The sequence below is a fragment of the Trachemys scripta genome, chromosome 17 (assembly GCF_013100865.1).
Source record: "Trachemys scripta elegans isolate TJP31775 chromosome 17, CAS_Tse_1.0, whole genome shotgun sequence".
Classification (NCBI taxonomy): domain Eukaryota; kingdom Metazoa; phylum Chordata; order Testudines; family Emydidae; genus Trachemys; species Trachemys scripta.
The window spans coordinates 7,298,971-7,314,211 of record NC_048314.1 but is presented as its reverse complement, the minus strand read 5'-3'; the positions used below and the strand labels follow the sequence as shown (position 1 = coordinate 7,314,211).

At 51.0% G+C, this 15,241-nt stretch overlaps 1 protein-coding gene across 1 annotated transcript in view; it reads right to left on the bottom strand.

Moving 5' to 3' along the window:
* Window positions 1-15,241, bottom strand: part of ARRDC1 (arrestin domain containing 1) — a 65,352-nt gene that overhangs the window by 21,392 nt on the left and 28,719 nt on the right. The gene's annotated exons all lie outside the window — the stretch shown is intronic.

Genomic DNA, 15,241 nt, shown 5'->3' with positions numbered 1-15,241 from the left:
AACATTCCCCAGAAGACCCCACAATAGTAGCTGGCTATTGTACTAGAAACAGTAAGACGGGGCAAATATTTAAATTTAAAAATCAACATATAAAATTCTCACAGCAAATAAGTTAACAACATAGTGCAAGTTGATAACTTAGTTAATAACATAGTAAAAGTATCCTGATTTAACTAACCAATCACCCAGTGTTTTAATATCATCATGTGCTGCAAAGAGTCACCTAGTCAGCGATCAGCCTCTCTGTCTGACTGACGTTGATTATATCTGCATCATGTTCTTTGGCATCCTATCATGTGTGCGTCTTCTATAGTATCCCCACCACTAATCTCTTGAAATGCAGCCAACCCCCTACTTTGATTTTGCATCCCACTCTCCTCTTAGCCCTGATCTACACCCAAGAGCTGTTACGCCAATCGAACCCCTGGTGTAGATGTGGCTAAGTCAATGGAAGAATTCTTCTGTTGTCCTAGTAACTGCCGCTCAGGGAGGTGGCTTGCTACAAATAGACAGGAAAACCCCTTCTGTCACTGCAGGAAGCGTCTACACTGCGGCGCTGCATCTACATAGTGCTGTAGTGCCCGTAGCACGGACGTGCTGGTCTTCATTTCTCTGAGGCCTTGGCTACACCGGCGCTGTACAACGCTGCAACTTGCTGCGCTCAGGGGTGTGAAAATGCCCCCCCCCCCCGAGCGCAGCGAGTACAGCGCCAGCGTAATCAGAGCCTGCAGCGCTGCACGCTATTCCCCTCGGAGAGGTGGAGTACATACAGCGCTGCGAGACAGATCTCGCAGCGCAACTACACTCGCGCTTCACAGCACTGCCGCGGCAGCGCTGGGAAGTCCTGAGTGTAGCCAAGGCCTGAGTCACTCCACTTTACACTCGCCATCTTTGGAGGAACTCATCTCTATTGCTTCCAGCCTTCTGAGGTCTGCTTCAGGCCATAGAGTAATGGGGTATCAAACCCACGTGCTCACATTTTCCACTTCAGTACCAGAACATACCTTTAGCCATCCACACTTGTGTCTGATTCTATGCAGCACTTGTGGCGAAGGCACACCGGCTTTGCACCTGATCTGGACGGAGCCATTGGGACTCAAGCTTCCGAGGTCCACACAAGATTCTACCTGTTCTACAACTTCACCACGGCTGCCTTTCAAACACTTCCTCTAGCACCCCCTTTCCAAGACGCAGCCACTCTGTCTTCTTGGAGTTTATTTTAAGTCCAAGGCAACACCACCAATTTTCTAAAGTTAGTGAGGAATATTCAATGCTGCAGAAACAAGTGCTGAAGAAGTGCTGGAACTATGAAAGGGACGTGTTGATGGAGAGCTGACCCCTGCAGTTTGTCCAGGTGCAAGTATTCTAGACATGCTAGATGAACAGGAAAGCTTGCATGGCAGAAGAGATCAGCACTGAGCCATGGTCAGAAGAAAACAGCCTCTAATGTAGATCCACTTACTGGGTAATAAGCAGGATCTAAAACAGTTTATTTTAATTCAGTGAGTTAACAGTCTAAGCGCATCTACATTGGAAGTTTGCTTTGATGAGAACTAAACTGATGCTGGTGAAAACAAAACCCCCACGTGCACCCCAGCTCTTAATCCACTAGCCTTTGCAAAGCACTAGACCCTTGAATGAACGCCGTTCGAGAAGCATCACAAAAGGAGGTCACCCCATGTACAAAGCGCACAGTGACAACAAGAGGAGCATGGAAATAGGATTCCAGTAGGATCACTCGCTCTCTTAAATGGGTTCCTGCTACAGCCATCTGCCCTCTTCCCCAGGCAGGACCCTATGCAGCTCTCTCAGGGTACACCTATACAGGGATAAAAAGACCTGAATCCTAGAATATCAGGGTTGGAAGGGACCTCCTGAGGTCATCTAGTCCAACCCCCTGCTCAAAGCAGGGCCAATCCCCAGACAGATTTTTGCCCTAGATCCCTAAATGAGAATTGATCTCACAACCCTGGGTTTAGCAGGCCAATGCTCAAACCACAGAGCTATGACTGGGCTGGGCTCACGGGGCAGGAAAAAAAGTCTGTGTAGATGTTCAGCCCCTGAGCCAGTGCCAGCTGGCCCAGGCCAATCACAGGTTCTCTCTCTGTGTAGACGTACTAATAAACAAGGACTTCGGGTTTCTGCCCAATGTGATGAGGCCTGATGTGCTGAATACACTGGCTGCACTGGCCACTTGCAATGGGATGCACAGACTCTAAAGGCTAACGACCCAGGGCGACCCCATTGCCCACTGGCTGCCAGAGCAATTGAAAGTACCCCCACATTCCCAGAAGAATAAAGACTTTGTTTGGTCTTTAGACATACAGGCACCAGAAAAGAAAAGGGGCAGGGAGAGAACCTTTGCATCATCCCTTAAACAGCATGACTTGCAGTACTGAGGCAGCTAAGCAGGGCTGATCTAGAGGGGAGGCAAGGGGTTAAAACAGCAGCCAGAGGACCAATGACAACCCTACTCACATGGGCCCCCTCCCTTCCAGGGAGGGGGAGGTTACGCAGCGTTTTGTCAGGGCAGACAGTTCAGACTGGTTTAGAATTACATTCAGCTCCTGTGTTGTGGTGGTTTCCTGGCTACAAACCACTGGACACAGATTAGTCTTGCAATGCAGGTGGGACAAGACCAAATCATGGTTTAAAGCTTAGGCCAGCGGTTCTCAACCGTGGGTCTGTGGCCCCCTAGGAGCTGCAAGCAGGTTTCAAGGGGTCTGCCAAAATAAACCAGAAAGCAGGGCTACAAATGAAGCCTGAGCCACTTACCTTTGCATGGACCCCTGTGGCATGGGGCCCCAGGGAACTGCCCCGCTTGCTCCCCCCCCCCCAACGTCAGCTCTGTGTGGTACAGGTGGGCCGTGGAGTTTTGATAGCATGTTCAGGGGAGGAGGCACCTCAGAAAGCTAAAGGCAGAGGACCTCTGGTTTAGACCATGATCCCAAGCCATCCTATATACCTGCAAAGCCCTAGGCTTGAGCCATGTCTGAAGACAGGACTTGGTTCCATCTGCCAGACAGAGCCACATCTAGAGGTTAGAGCACCACACTGGGGACCTGGATTCTTCTCCCAGCTCTGCCACTGGCCCGGTGGGTGACCTTGGGCAAGTCACTTCACCTGTGCTTTCAACTGTGCCTCACCTTCCCCACTCATTTGAGAAATCATGGAAAGTGCTATATACAGGTAGCTATTGTTATTCCGGTCAGGCATGACTAGAGCATAGCTGCCACTGTTTTCTCTCAGTGTAGATAGGACCCAATATGATAAGAGGAGCCTCTGAGAAGGCTTATTAGCAGGGCGAAACTGGCTAATCAAGTTTAACTTGAGATCCATTGTTTAATATCAGCAAAAACAACAAGGCGTCCTTGTGGCACCTTAGAGACAAATTTATTTGGGTATAAGCTTTTGTGGGCTAAAACCCACTTCATCAGATGCAACTTCATCTAAAGTGGGTTCTAGCCCACAAAAGCTTATACCCAAATAAATTTGTCTCTAAGGTGCCACAAGGACGCCTTGTTGTTTTTATTGTGAATTGAAAGCAACCCCCCACCCTGAGGTACAGAAAAAGTCTTAGTTCAGAGTTTCTGCAACCAATGCTTGTCTTGAGTCTGAAGGACCTGGCCCCATCAGCACACAGCCAGCTTTACTGCAGGAACACTGGGCAGGGGAGGCGTGTGGGGAGGGAATTACATGTCCATGCAGCAGGACTGGCCTCAGTCTCCAGCTCTCCATGTATGTTGTCAAAACAACCTCCACTACCTGTCCCAGAGGGAAGTGCAAGGGCAGAAATGCAGTTCACAGCTAGTGCAGGCCAGACGCCACCGGCGCTTGCCCATTGCTTTGGGTATCGTAGGACTCTGAGGCAGTGTTCCCTCTCATTTTTCCCCACCCATGTGCAGAATGAATTTTGTTCACCTTCATATTGGTGCAGGTAACAAAATTCATGTGGTGGGGCTGGGGCCGAGGGGTTTGGAGTGTGGGGGGGGGCTCAGGGCTGGGGCAGAGGGTTGGGGTGGGGGGTGGCTGAGAGCTCCAGCTGGGTGCATGGGTTCTGAGGTGGGGCCAGGGATAAGGGGTTTGGGGTGCAGGCTGCCCCAGGGCTACAGTGGGGGTGGGGGGGGAGGGAGAGAGAGACCCCCCCCAGCTCTCTCCTGCCACAGCAGCACTGGGGCTGGGCGGAAGAGGCACCCCTCTCCCAGCCACGGCAGGTCCGGCCCAAGGCTGGGTCCAGGCTGGGGGAGGGGCACCCCAGCCACAGCCGGTTTGAGCTGGAGTTGGGGCGCCCCTTCCCCAGCCTGGCAGGTTCCCTGAGCGCCTGTATGGCACTTAATAGGCTGCTTACAGGGAACTTAGCTTAGAAGTCATGTTAGCATGTCCATCACCTCACTAGACCTAGACTAGAAACGGCTGAAGTGTTTCATCCTTGGATGTAGATACAGCCCAAATGGAACAGAGCCAGGCCATGACCTTTAAACTCAGGCTTCCCTGTGTGGGAGAGGCTGGGGGCCCCAGCCCCCCCGCCATGCGAGAGGAGGCTGTTGGCTACACGCACAGCAGTTCGCATGGCATTCTCTCACCAAATGCATAAAAACGCTGCTGCTGCTTTAAACAAAAATGCAAGAGACTTTCAAGACCATTTGACAAACAGCAGGCCCGGCAATATGGTAATTTCTCTCAGGCTACTTATTAGAGAATGATGCATTAACACGCTCAGCCGAATCCTCCGGAGAGGAAGAAATTACACAGTGCCTTTTGTTGGTCCCCCTGCCGCCCATCACAATAGCACAACCCTCCTGTATGCTGTAATTAGCCCTCCAGCGCCGAAGATTTCATTAGAGGAGAGAGGGGCTCCTGCAGACGTCTGGTATTTACAGTGCTGTTAGCACGGCTCTGTCCCAGCACGAATTCTCTTCCAGGTCTGGTGGATTCCACTTAAAGCTTCTTGCTTCTCTATAGGCATCGGAACTTCAAGTTTTTGTCAGGGCCCAGAAAGAGACGGGGAAGGAGCCGAAGTTCTGCTATGTTTCAAGACACTAGGGTTTTTGTTCTGTGCTTGCAGGGCGCCTGGCACCCTGGGGTCTGAGCCTAGGACTAGAGTCCCGAGGCGCTGTGGTAATAGGGCATCTCAGCAAGAGTAGCAGCTCTCCTCTAGGTTACTACAATCACGATAGTCAGCCAGTGGGCTTCCCACCGCGCAGGCTTTCAGATTAAATGTCATCTTCAGGTCATCCACCTCTCCTTCCCAGGCTCGTAAGTTGCTGCTGCAAGTTACCAAGAGGTCAGGGCTTGTACAACCCCTGGGGCTTGCTCCCAGGCAGCCGTAGCCCAAGGGCCTCAGATGGGAGGTATTCCAGCTCTCTGGAAGGAGAGCACAGGCAGCGACTTAGTGGCACAGCTGATCAAGGTGAAGGAAGACAGCATCTCAAGGGCCGCTCCACCACTGAGCAGGCTCGGCCCCCTCTGCATGTTCTTCCCAGACCAGAGCTGGAGGGACTGTCTCTAGAGGTGCCACTCTGTTCCTGGTACCTGGTGAGGCCACTCACCGTAGTGAAGGTTTGTATGATGGGATCAACTATCCACTGCAGACAGTATAAAACCACTAGCCTTTGTGCAGTGCTTTGAGATCTGATGGAGCGAGCGATACAGCAGAGATTGGGATCTTTACCTCCTTCCCCCCCCCCTTTTAAAAACAAGTGGGGAAACCTGAGGCAGGAGGAGATGAAGTGACCTGCCCAAGGTCACCCAGTAGAATCAGTAGCAGAGCTGGAAATAGGTCTCCTAAGCCCTAGTCTAGTGCTTTAACCACTCAGCCACACTGCCTCCCACGCTGTTGCTCAGAGGCCTGGGGCGCATGTTAGATGGAAGTTATTTCTGAGCCCGGAACAGAGACTCCATGCCAGTCAACAGCCAGTCAGCCTGCCCTTTAAAAAGGTATTGAAAATGAATTATACTGAGCGTGGAGATGCTGCTCTAGCCCCCCCATACAGCGCTTGGGTGGCATAGCCAGGCAAAGAGAACTCCTCCAGTGGAGGAGACGCACATGACAGGCTATCAGAGGACTGAGCATGCGTAGGGGGCTCTATGCTGCTCCCCCTTGCAGCTGCTGATGTAAGGAGCGTGGCAGGATGGAAAGCAGCTGTACCAATGCAAGGGACAATTGAGACCTGTGCCAGCCAGCAGGATAGGCAGAATCCAGGCCACCAAAGGGTATTTAAGTCCACCTGTGCCTTCACACCCACCCCACCGGGCTGTCTATGCTCTGTCTGTCAGAAGATGCAGCACCAAATCTGCCCAACAATGTGGGTGCGAGGTTGGATTTCTCCAACCCTGCCCCGCCACAGAACATCCCCTTGTTCGAGGCGTTCTATAGACCTAGATCAGGCTTGAGCCACCTTGAGATGGGGACACTCCGCTGACTCACGCCATTACCACGTCCCCTGGAAGTGTTCCTGCTCTTGAAGAGGGAATGGTTTTTACACCTGCTGCTCAGAACAGGTACGTGTGGGTGCACAGGTGTCCTGTGCTGCTGCTCCTCCCCCAGCAAGAGCAAGCCCAGAATCACACGTGGACAGCAAGTGGGAGCTGCAGTCCTCTTGGGGATCTCACGAGCAGGCAGCTCCACAGGGGCTGCCCAGCTTAATGGAACCAGCTGACAGGCTTTTACCCCCATGATGGATTCACTTAATGCCTCAGATATCTCTAGTTTATAAATACTAGTGCGCTCACCCCCCAGTGCTCAGGGTGTCGTACAAGAGCAACGCCACCCACTGAATACACAAGAGGAAATAAGCGAGAGTCCAAGACGAACAGACAAACCACAAAAGCCAAACCAAGTGGGAGAGAGTCTGCAAATGCGCCTTTTCCTCACTATGGAAAGCAGACATTTAACTAAGCTCCACTAAAGGGCAACACTGCAGTCAGAAGGAGATGACCTAACTTGGTGTGTACTCAAGCAAACAGCAGAAACCAGAGATCTTGGAAAGCCTCTTGCCCAATTCCATTCGAAATCACCTGGGTCACTCACCAGTTTCCAGTGGTTTTTTTATGTGAAAAATCAGAGCCCATTATGTCACACGTTAGTGCAAACAGGCCAAGGCTACAGACCGCAGCACGCGATCACATACTGCGCGCATGACTCTTCAAACCACAGCAAGCCACAAGCCCATTTCTGACCCTGACATAGCTACAGAACGAGGGAGTTCAAACCTACTTGGTTCCCGTCAGATTTTAAGATAAATGAATTCCAGTGATTCCCTCTCACACCCCGTCCCCCAAGCAGGGCAACATTATCGTGCTGTGAAAGACAAAATTGGCATTTTAAAAATAAAGTTTACACGTCGTATTTAACAAGCGTCTTCCCTGTCACAGTTCAAGAGTTTGTCTATGCAGTTTCTTTACTGCTTTAACTGCATTTGAGACAAGTATGGTTTAAGGCACCAGTTCTCAACAGGGGGTCTGCAGCCCCCTGGGGGTCCACAAAGCCTTTCAGGTGGGCCACGGAGCCCCACAGCTAAAACCCAGAGCACCTCCTGCGGCGCTGAAGCCCTGATCCCTGCTGCCCCCTGTGGGGTTGAAACTGGGAGCAGCAGAGCTGAATTCCCGAGCTCTAGTGCTCCCCACAGGGCAGAAGCCCTGAGCCCATGGGCAGAGTTGGGGGGCACAGGGGTCATTGCTCCCCTCTGCCCTTCCCCCCCCCCCCCCAAAAAAACACCCCCACCGTGCAAGACCAATGCGGTCCCAGGGCAGCTCCACACATCCACTCCACCTCCTTCTCTCCCAGCCCCCTGGCCAGGTCAGAGGCAGGAAGCCAGAGGCAGGGTAGTGATGCAGGGTTCCCTCGTCTCCAGCTGCTGCTGGAGGTTGAAGCTGCTCTTCAGCTCTCAACACCTTTGCTCATACAGCCAGTAAGAGCCGCCTCGGTAGGGGACCCAGCTCAGTAGCTGGCAGAGCCCTCTGGGAACACGGACCGCAGGGGAGCTCCCCCAGCACCCAGCCACTAGCTACCCCCCTGCCCTCACACAGCCCCTAGCTACTCCCTTCCCTGCCCCCTGAGCTACACCCCTGCCCACAGAGCTACCCCCCTGCCCTCACACAACTCCTAGCTACTCTTCCCTGCCCACCCAGGGCTACCCCCCTGCCCAGAGCTACCCCTGCCCTCACACAGCCCCCAGCTATCTGTCTGCCTGCACCCTGAGCAGTTTTCAAACTTTTTGAGCTGAGCCCCCCCCCCAATCTTTTATTATAATTTTTGGTTATGGCCCCCACCACCACCACCACCATCCCCACAGCCCAGAGCCCTGAGTGTCCCCCTGGGCCCTGGAGTTTTTAATACCATGTTGTGGGGGGCCTCAAAGAAAAAGGCTGACACCCCCCACCGGTTTAAGGTATACCACCCTGTAGAATGGATGCAGTTACACTAGTGTAAAAGGTGCTGTATATAAACAGTTTCCATGCTATTTTAGGTTTATTTAATATATATTATATATAAATAAAAGTTACCTCTAATCAAAATAGTTTGGGTCAGTACAACTGCCCCCCCCCCGCCCAGTGTGTTTAAATGAAGCCTAAAGCTTATGGAAACAAGATTTTTCAACCCCCCACTGATTTCTGGGCAGGGTGGTGTGGGTGGAGGTTGGGGAAAACAAAGAAGATGCCAGGCTACTTATAATGGTATCTTGGAGACTGCGGGCCAGTTTCAATGGCTGTTTTTGCTGAGTTGTTGCAGTTTCCCTAGCGAGGTGCAGACCAGGACCTTCCAGGCTGACAGCACCAGTGCTCCAAAATGTGTCCAGTCTAAAATCCGCAAGCTTGGGGTTGTTTTTTTTAAGGGGGTGGGTGGGTAGGGAAGAGACTGATTGAAGTACAGAGGAAGCCAGGGATTTTATTTATCTTAGGGAGCATCTCCCTGAATTCAGGTTTTCCCCCGTCTGGTTACAAGGCGGGGGGGGGGGGGGGGGGAAATATGTGGCTGAACTGTTAGAGAGAAAACAGTTCCATGAAAAACAGGCAAGATCTGTTTGTAACCTGGCCTTGCAGCCCACCTGCTGGGTTTCCTCTGAATTGGAACAGACATGCTGTCGGGCTTGATAAACTGGCTTCTTGCAAGAGTGAGACATACTAATGCTGGAGAAAAGCCAGATTTTCCCATCACATCTGCCACCCCACCTCCAGATACGGGGTGGCAGCCTGACCTCCTGGCCCCATTCAGGAATCTGGAATAAAGTCACAATGGGCTGGTTGACCTGATTGTTTAGGACAAAGCTGGGAGAGAAGGGAGGGGTGGGGGGGGGGGGAAAAGACAGGTTAGATGCTTTGATCAGAACACTTTTCAACCACCTTCTTGCTGGTTACTCAACTCCCAGGGGCTTGTTCTCCCTGCCCATCCCAGTTCCAGAAACACTCCAAATTAGCACTCAAGTGTCTTAGGAGGGAGTCTGGGTTGGGCAGGAGGGAGGAAGGAGAAATGTGCAGATGGGAGACTTTGGAAAGTCCGGTCTCTTGGCTGCTTTCCACCTCCTGCTGCTTCGCCACATTCTCCCCAAGCTGCTCCCCGGTGCGTGGGTTTCGGTCGGCTGGGAGTGAAGATACAACTGGTTAAAGGTCAAGGAGCTTTTACACAGCTCAGCGGCCTGCCCAACTTGTGCCTTTCCCAACCGAAACAAGGCAGCTTTTGTGGTGCGATCTCCAGAGATGGGGGTTGTTCCGCAGCAGGGCGGGCAGCGCTGAGCGGCAGGGATACAGAAAGCGGTGACAGACCTTGGACAGAGAACCGAAGCGGTTTTAAGGAGAGGATGCGGTGTACAGAACAAAGGAGCAGTTACAGCCGTAAGACTGGCTTTCCTCTGCTTGCTCGGCTTTCGTTAGAGACACAGGGAACGTCATTCAGTTTTGGAGAGGCCTGAACAGGGATATATGGGAAACCCAAACCTGAGCATCAGCTGTCCCAGCAACCCGGACCCCTAACAGTGTGGGGCAGGGGGAGAGGGAGCAGAAGGGATGCACAGTTTATGGTGTAGTTGCAACTAGTCCTTGGTTCCAGAAACGTATGTAAATACATGCCTGCCCCCCCACTCCAAAAAAAGCTCACATTTTTGCCAAATTCTGGCAGGGGGAGGGGGAGTTGCACATTGGCTATGCAAAGCCAGCCCAGAGAAAGAGGGAAAACACATTCCAGAGCCAAGAATGCCTTCAGAGGAAGGCTCTCCCCTCCTGCCTGCCAACTGGAGGGCCTCGGTAGCTGTAAGTGCTATTCCCTTGGCTGAAGCTAAGCTCCAGCCCAAACCCCCACCTCCCATTAAACTTTACATTCCCTCCCTCACCCCCTACAGCAGTGGCTCTCAACCCCCTTGTGGCCCATGGGCCACTTGCAGCCCAATCAGCACATAGCTGTGGCCCATGTGACATCCTCAGGGCCATACAGGTAGTATACAGATTGTGTGGATGTGGCTCCCATAACAGAGTTGCATATGCAGACCACAATGGTAAATCGGTTGAGAACCACGGCTTTACAGGGAGTGTGATAGGGAAGCGGAGGCCCAGGCTTCAGCCTCACATGAAGCCACCACTATGGTCCTCCAGAGCTCCAGCTGAAGTCCTCCCACTAGAAGATGGAAATTCAGGGTCAAGAGATCTCCCGAGCCAAGAGATGGGTACAAGAACTCATGGGGCATCTTTGTACATCACAGGGGAGCAAAGCACACAGGCCGTTTGCCTGCAGTTCCCTTTTAAGAACTAGGCTGTCAGCGGACACGTCTAAACACACAAGGACAGGACCACTGTAGGCTACGCAGCTGTCCCTTCTTGGGCTTCTTTTTTGCTCATCAGAAATAGCTTCTTGTGTGCTTCAGCATGCAAGGAGTAACGGGGCAGGGGGCATTCCTCCCCCCCGACAAGGCACAAAGTAGGAGCATAGTCCAGGAGGAGGAACCCAACCCACCTCCAGATTGTGAGTTCTGGGTACGCTTTCTGGCATGTCCTGAGGCACTGTACTAATAACCCATATTTAGAAGTCACACACCTTCCTCCAGCACATACAGAAGAGAAAAGCAGCCAAATGAATGGAAAATTGGAGATTCCTTCCTGTTCAGCTGCTTATAATAAAGGCCTTGTCCTTCAAATAAAGAAGGGGACAATTTGTCATGCTGGATCTGCCTGGCTCTCACTGGCGCACCCACAGAACAGAGGGGCGAGGTAACTGGAGACACAGACGCGTGATTAAAGGGGAAGAGAAGAGGTCAACTTGCCTAAGCTTGAGAACTTGGGACTGCCGAGCTCACCAAGCGAGTTTATTGCACGGTCTGAACACAGAGCCAAGATGCAAATGGAAGGATGAACACACAAGGCCAACCTAGTTCCATTCTCTACCACCCCGAGGTACCAGCTTCTCTCTTACAGCCGGCTTCTGCTGCAATCCAGCCTCCAGTCGCCCAGATGGGATGACTAACACAGTGAGTCTGCGGTTCTAGCACATACCATTCATTCAACAGCGAACGCCCAGCAAATGCCACCCTTAGCAAAGATCCTACACAAAGAGCGGTTTGTCCTTTCTCCCTCCCCCCACCCATACCCAGAAGATGGTGAACCATTTCAAAGGGGCCTGTAACTCGTTATTTTGCCTTTGGCAGGCAGTTGGGAATGTCGCACTACATAGCAGGCTCGCACAATGAGTAGACCGTATACATATTCAAATCTACAGTTAGTTTCCACAGGACTGTACCTCAACCGCAAGCCAACGGACCAGGGGACAGCAGCTGAGCTGGAGGTCAGTAGATCTAGGAGTTGGAAACCACTGCCTGCCTCATCAGAAAGTCTCTCGGGAAAGCCGGACAGAACAGGAACAAAGGTCAGGGGAGTAATGCACCAATGGTGCACATGTAACCCCAACAGACCCCAGTCGTCGGCGGGCGGGATCGAACCTGGGACCTCTGGAGCTAAATCCATAACCCTGTATTGCATGAGCTAAAAGCCATATGGCCCTTCGCAGCTGTAGAGCAGACTCATCATTCTCTCTCTCTAAGTGGTCTTGTGCCCGTAGATGGGACAGAGCACCACACTCAGGTGGTGTGTGGGTTACACACACCCCCCCCCCACACACACACCCCCACACCATTTAAAAATTAGGTTGACATAGCCACAGCGCTCAGACGTGTGAAAAATTCATACCCCCTGAATGCTGTAGCTTTGCTGACCCCAACTCCTGGTGTAGTCCTGGGAAACCCACCCACCCACCGTTCTCCTGTGGATTAAACTACAGTGACGGAAAAACTCCCCATCTACATGACCGCGTCATAGCACTCAGCACAGCCAGGGCCTCTGTGTCTGTCACTTCCTGGGCGACAGCAACTGATGGTGCCACCGTGGTTTTGAGATGCAAAAGGCAATAATACAGTTGGAAGTCACTGACCTGACTACCTGGTACTCAGCTGTGAATTTCTATTTGAAATAGTACCAAGTCTCTTCCCATAATTGTACTACAAATTTGCAAGACAGCAGAATAAGTGACAGGTGTGTGGGGAGAGAAGTGAAGTGACTAATGACTGCTTTAGAGTGCAGTTGAATAGCAATAAATAGCTAAACCATCTTATTACTCAACAGATCTGCTCCCTGTGCATTTTTGAGACGCATCTGCTGACTTTACTGACAAAGAACCATTTGCGAGTGCTTTTTACCCCTGCTAGCCCTGCAAAACCAACACAGCTATAGGCGAATGAGCTGCATTCTGTTCATCATGCTTCAAACAAAACTGGTGGGTAAGTGCCAACTGGAAAACACACACACACACACACACACACACTTACTTCCTGGCAATTGTAGGCAAGCCTCAAAGTGCCCAGCTTGACCCTCAGATCTCAGGTGGAGTCTGCAGGGCTGGCAGTTAACACAGGGTGGATTTTTGTGTGTAATCTGAACAGGTGTGTAACATTTAACGCTGGACCACTAAGATGACAGCACTTTACAAGTTCAGTCATTTTTCAGTTTATGACAGCATGAACTCAGATCAATAATATTTTTATTTATGAATAATAGTACCTAGTCTAAGACTCTCTCTATGAAGTTTGCCTGAGACTTCATTTTAAAAAAATGCAGCCATTTAAAAAAGGTGGACTTTTTGCTGAATGGTTTGTTCCTGTTCTAGTGTGGAAAATAGACAGGCACTTTCTTGCCAAGCTTTGTACTGGAGGATTTTGAAAGACAGATGCTGGCAGGGGAGACTAGAGCCTAGCACAAACAACATGCTCTTCTAGGGAAATGAGCAAGAGGGATGGGAGGCAGGAGGTCATGAGTGCTACATTCACCTAAAGCGACTGCACCGGCCTCAGTACTACGTTGTATTTAAAAAGCACTGTACAGGATTATTTATGCCTGAGGAATAGGCGAAGATCACCAACAGACATTGGTCCAATAAAAGACATCACTTCACCCACCTTGGGACCAACACAGCCACTACAGTGCTGCAAACAGTGACATGCCCATGGTTACACAGCAAAGTCCGTATCTGATCTGAGTTCTTATACCCACGTCTGTGTGTCTAATGCCCAATCTGCCAGTCCACGTCACCAGCTCCAAGCAAGTGGCTTGACCTTTTTCACCTCAGTTTCCAAATCTATAAAAATAGGGATAATACTCAACTCCCCAGTATGTAGCTGAGCACACCTTCAAATGTATCAGATTTTACCCTTGGCAGGTATTCACTAGCTGGTTTTTAGCCGCCTTACTCAGACAGTCCCTTCTACTTAGCCAATTAATCAAGCAACAAAACTGTAGGAAAGCCACCAAAATTAGGGTTTGACTTTACCTTTTGGTGCATTCCAAAGCCCCTTACAAACATCTAATTCAACACAGGCACCTCTGCGAGGTCTGTATTAAGTGCACTGAAAATAAGGATGAAGTGAAAGACAGCCCAGGTCTGTTTTCACAGGTGTTGAGCACTTCCAGCTCCCACGGTCTTGAACTGGAGATTAAGCACTCAACACCTCTGAAGATAAATCAGGTCTTAAGTGAGTGGTCTGTGGCCACAGCTTGGGACGGACTGACTCCCAGCCGCCTCCTAGCCTCTCTCAATGTTAGCCAAGACACGGTTACCGGACTTTAGAGATTTTAAGGGCACTGGCAGGGCTTGTCAAGTGAGCCCAGGAAGCAGGGCACCCACACTTCAGTGAAACTCGGTGGGAACTGGCCAGTTAACTGCAGCTGCTTTGGAAACCCAGGCTTAAGTCTCTTGGTTCATTTTGAAGACATTAAAGAGTCTGAGCTCTCATGACTTCAACAGTCCATTCTCCATCTGTGCCAGGGATTTCCATTCCTTCCTCCACCCCCCAGGTTAGGGCAGGGGAGTCCTGATTTAGAGGCTCCAAGGATCCCAAGGGCCACACCGGTTTCATCTACTTTGAGTGACTCAGGACAGAAGCACACGTATGACTGTTTCTCCCTTGACAATGATGTAAAGATTCCACAGGCAATGCATGCCCCCAATGGACAGTTCTGCCTCCACCTGGGTGCTAGGGTGGGGAGACTGAAGCCTGTGCTTTAGTCCAGAAAAATAGGAGGATGCCTGATGGCAACAGCACTGCTAGGACAGAATGTATTTGCTTATTTTGCCTGAATCCCTCAATTGAACTTCTGGGGTTGGGACACTTCAAAGTCGCATAGTCCATGCGGCTCCCTTTCCCTGTCCGCCACCTAGGCGGCTACATGGTTAAGCTTTTCTAGAGCAGACAGTCCTTCAGATCCAGGATCCTCACAGAAATCATTGGCACGAAAAAGAAAAAAAGAAAAAAAAAAAAAAAAAAAAAATCACCACGCTCCAATGCTCAGACTTTAACCTGTAACCACCTTAAAGTGACTTAAATGGAGTCTTAAGCCAGCCAAAAGCCCTACAGTCCAGCACAGAAAGCATCCAGCTCTCAACTCACTTAGGGCTGTTTTACCTGGAGTGCTTTATAAAACCCTTTGGGATTCACCAGATATTCACCAGCCGGGGGTATGCACTGTCTGGCTTTGTTCTGGGGCTTTTCCTACTCCCCCTCCCACGCTGCATGTGGAAAACAAAAGTTGTGATTCAACCCACTCCTCCAGCGTATCGATCTGTGTGGCAACCCAACAGGAAAGTAACCCTGCTGGTTCCTCTTCACCCCCGGGGTCTGGGCTGGAGAGAGGTTTATCCCAGGAAACACTGCAGGATAGAGTTGATCTTTCCCCGGCATGTGCTAAAAGCTCTGCTTGCAGACTGCTGACT